Genomic DNA, 5,211 nt, shown 5'->3' on the forward strand with positions numbered 1-5,211 from the left:
GCATGATTACTGGGTGATATAGTGAATCATTAATTCTAACTCAATTACTGATGACAATAAAAATAGTAAATATTATGGTTTATTAGGTGAGTAGGCCTAACAGAAGCAACAACACTCAGCCTCTACTCATGTTTGCCCTTTTTGGTCCCCCAAAAGAGAAAACGTGAATTAAAACTGATGAGAAATGCATTCATTGGGGTATGGCACACAGCTGCAATAGGGATAATTGCAAGCTTAAGGCATAATCCTGCAAACACTTAAGCAGTGCTTAACTTCAGTGTGTGCAGGTTGACTCAAATGCAATTACTCATTTTTTTAAAAATGCACTTGCTGAAGTATGTGATAAAAGTGCAAAAAAAAGGATCTTTATTCAGCAATGAACTGCTGAAACTCTGCAAAATGGACCTGTGGAACTGCAATCGAGTCACACAGCATTTTGCATAGCACATGAGCTTGAGTATACAGTAGTCAGTTCTCCAATATTCTTCAAGGATGTTGAAATTGTTAATGGAGTAACATATTTGTGGCCCAAAGAGAACATTTTAAGGAGAAAAAATAAAAAGCATGTAGCACATAGCAGTATGTTTAAGCTAGTCTGTATGCATGCACCTGTAGTATGGTGATTTGTCAGCAAAGAATGCTTTGGATGGATGTAGTTATCAGTGTTTGTGCCTGTCATGAACTCACTCACCCTCAGCAAGCTCTGAGTTTTTTAATGCTATGATATTATTTAATTTTATTCTTTTAATCTGAAAGAGCGGCCTGAGATCAGTAAGGGGATGGTTTTATCTTAATCATCACTCCTTTCTTCATAAACATGCAGATGTTCAGCCTTCTTGTAACTCCAGTGATGATTTTTTGATGCATGAGGACAATGGGGTGAAGTAGTTTCACCTTAAACACTATTAAAACTGGTAGTCTGCTTATATTAATATCAGAAAGGCATATTATTGCCTGCGCCTTTCTAGAAGTTGAGAAAACATCACAGTGCAGCTTGAAGTGAGGTTGCTTTTTTCTCCTTTTACTCTCTAATGTCAATTTAACATGGACAGGAATGTTGCTGGACTTTCTTAGAATTTTTGGATATAATATATGTATTTGAATATATTTTTTCTTAGCTCAGCTCTGATCAATAAAATTGGCACTTGCAGATATCATCATTTACCCCACTGGGAAGCTCTTGACCAACATTATTATTTCCAGGAAGAAAACAATGGAGTTTTTAATTTATATATATATATATATATATATATATATATATATATATATATATATATATATAAAGTTTCTATGTTTTCGGTATGTAAAACACATATGTGGCTGATTTTTTTTCTAATTCAGTGATTTTTATTTTATTTATTTATTTATTTATTTTGACTACATGTGATAGAAAGCGGAAAAGTCATGTCCTTTGGGAAGAAGAGGAATTATCTTGTTTTTGTTTTCTTTATTTCTATACCTGGAATGCTAGAAGAAATGGGTATATCAAGGTTAAGACTTTGATGCAGAGAAAGCTTGTTGACTGAGAAATCGATCGGCAGGAAAAGTGGTTTTGCCAAGCAAATACTTTGAGGTTTGGAAGTGTTTCTCCGGTTCTGCATCTGGATGCACATTCTGTCTGTATCTCTCTCCTTGTGCCAAGTGAGAAGGTGTTACAGTTGATGTGAGACCACATATTTCTCCTGTTGATCTCAGATGGCAAAATGTAACATTGACATTAATGTTACTGTGATGTTGTTTTCTGATTTTTTTTGTTTTTTGTTGTTGTTGTTTGTTTTGTTTTGTTTTGTTTTTAACAGATATTTAGAGAGATTTGTCTTAGTTCATATCAGTAGCTCTTCCCCACCACATCCCTGTTTTTCACTGGAAGGAAACCCAGGCATGCAGCTCACTGGAAATCAGTGTGTGGTCTGGCCAGGTCTGTGTCTGGATGGCTGTATGGTGCAGGGTGGAGCACATGTCCCACATGCTGTACAAAGCCTGTGAGTACACGAGCAAGACACTGTGAGTACACAAGCAAGACACTGCACTTTTCTTGTGTGGAGTCTCCACAAGGTGAGACAGTTTCACATACCTTACACAGAAAATGCATACATCATGCTTGTAGGATATACTAAACAAAGGCACGTCATTCGTTACATATACTGCCATCTACTTGGGATTCATTTACGCAAAACACAGAATCATTTTTTAGAGTTAAAAATGGGAAACTTGCTTTTTCTTTTTTTGCTACCCCACTCTATACCATAGTAACTGGTGAATTATTTATGTCTGACTGCTGTCCCCTTTGAGGAAGACATTTTCCAGGCAACAAAAATATGTGTGTGTTGTGTGACATGCACACTGTAAGTCTGAGATCATGCATCTTATGATGCCCAACTGCACACGGCACAGGAATGGTGCACCAGGGCTTCTTCCTAGATGACAGCTCTAAGTGGAATTGTCATGACAGAAGTGAGCAGGTCTCTAGAGGTAAGAGAAATGGTAGCCCCAGTATACTGTCCTCTACCACACGGAAAGGCTGGGTTTGTCCCCTTCTAGAGCACAAAGAAAATAAAAGTTTTCCTAGTAGAAGAGCTAAAAGATATTTTTCTGTAATACATGGTGTTGGCCTGTCTTTTGCCAAGTTGGAATCACCAGGTTATTTTATCTCAGATGTCTAATAGAAGTACTTGCATTAAAATGTTCTTCACAATGCAGGCATAAAAGAGTTAATGTGAAGTACTATTATACCCTTATTACTATTTTACTATACATACACACCCTCATTAATATGCATATAGTTATGACATAGGATTATGCGTATGAGAAATTGCTTAGGCATTTAATGTAATAGTAAGACACAGTGAAAGACCCATAAATAATGAATGTTGTTAGTATACCTGGAAATCTGGTACAGAGTTCTCCATGACAGTATATATGCAGGTATTCTTTGCTCAGTTTATTCATCTAAGATTGACATCTTTATAAACATTGCATAGAGTATTTTGAATTACTTGCTGTTTATGTTTGTTTCTGTTGCATTACAAGTCACTTCATGGTTTTTAAATGATCTTGGCATAGTTTAATGTGACCTAAGATCTGCAACATATTTAATAGTTTTGTCTTTTCTTTTCAGGGGCATAATTGTAGAATTTCTATCATGAGAATTCAGAAATTAAGTGAAATAGATATGTATACAAAAGGCTAGTGAAGATTTTCTGAAATCTTTTAGGTATGTTTGATCTAAACATTTGACACATGTCAGTATAATATATGCATGTGCACATGTACATAAATAGGTACATATATATATACACAAATGTATACGAATACATCTATGTGAATATATACACATATAGTTATTTACTTATGTAAAAACCTTCAAAATTACTTGAATGTAGTGATTTTTGAATCCTGGAATTACATCTCATAATGAACAGGAAGTGTGATCACTCCTAATGGGAATTCTTTCCTTGATGAGATCGTACTTGTGTTTGAGGGATTATACCTAATACTTTTTCAGGTTAAGGCAGTCAAAGGTAGTACTATTACAATTTATTTATTTTTTTGTTTGTTTTTACTAACAAAATACACAAAAGGAACAAGGTAAATTGCCAAACAAATATTGGAAACCTATGGAAATTAAATCTGATTCAACCATAAGCGCAATATATTTTTACCTGATGAGGGAAGGAAATTTTCACAGTTGTTGCTCATGTAGATACGTAAGTTTGAGATTTGTTTTCTTTTTTTTTTTTTTTTTTTTTTAACCCAGATTTTAATTTAGATGAAGAGGAATGGGAGTGTCTTTGTGAAGTCTGTGCAGAGTATTGATTTCAATGTTGTACTTTAAAGGGCTAATTTACCATCTGTATCTTATCTATATGACTATGTCCTTCATGTCCAGCCTAATAAATGTTAAGTTCTTGATTTTTCTTAGTAGTACTGACATGAATCAATCTTTCTTTTTTTTTTTTTTTTTTTTTTTTTTTTTATCCCTAGGGCATTCTCTTCTGCCCCACAAAGATGCCCTTTTACCTGTTTAGAGTAATTTAACCTGAGTCAGGAAACCAGCTTGCATCCATGTCTGAAAAACAAACAAATCTATGAAGTAAATGCTCCCATCCACTTCTCTGTGGATTTAAGATTTTCTAGCACAGTCATATTATAGAGCGTAATAAAGTTCAAAAAAAGCAAAGTAAACAGGATCCATTCCCTAATCAGTCCTCTGGGATTGACTATGTTTTTAAAACAAGTTTGGTGAAAGTCCAATGAAGTTGCATTTTTTCCTTTTTTTTCAATCTTCCTGTGTTTGATAGTACTCCAAATCTTATTTTGCTCTCCAGTTACACAAATCTTGATTAATTTAGGTTATGTAAAACAGTACAGTAATTTCTGAGTTATTCATTCTCTTGTGACCACACTCTTAAGTTTTGATGTGCAACATGACCAACATGCAGGTTGGTATCTCTGAATTTTTACTTTCAGCCAAATACAGAATGGGAACTTTTGACTCTCCATAATCTTCATAGAAGAATATTGTTGTTATTATATGCCAGAAGTCTTCAGGAAAAAAAAAAAAAAAATTGAAAAGGGGATACTAGCCTTATCTCTAGACAAAAATAGCTATGAATTCCAATTACATTCCTTTTGGCTTTAACCTAATTCTAATTACTCTTCTGAATTACCTATGTACCATGAAGAAACGTCTAGGAAAATGTGTCATCTTAAACTTTGAAAATCTAAACCTTTGCTAATTTGTGGGATTGGGAGTGGGAAGGGTTACCTATGGATTTCTTTTAATTTTGGTCAGGTGTGACGCTCAAGTTTATGCTGTTATTTGTAGAAATAGCAACAATAGCGATTAGAGTTCAACAGATTTCGTCCATAGGTGCCATATTTGCATTTCAAGAGCAGTGCATGGTGAATGCATTTTATATATAGTCATTCCTCAATGAAAACAGCGGTGGTGGTGGCAGTATTAAAGTGGTTAGTGAGGATGCCTCTACCCAGGCCACCACATAGCAACAGCTATGTTTCTAAGGACAAATAGCTCTTGCCTGCCCTAAGCAACTGGAGGAGAACATGAAAACATGCCTTGTGAGAGACCTCTAATACCCGTTAGTGTTAGCAACTGTTACCTCAATCATGAATGACACAGCCCTAATTATTAAGGTAATTAGAAGTTATAACACTGGCAATATTAAAGGGAGAACTTCTAAAGCCCAT

This window comes from Cygnus olor, chromosome 1 (genome assembly GCF_009769625.2).
Source record: "Cygnus olor isolate bCygOlo1 chromosome 1, bCygOlo1.pri.v2, whole genome shotgun sequence".
NCBI lineage: Eukaryota > Metazoa > Chordata > Aves > Anseriformes > Anatidae > Cygnus > Cygnus olor.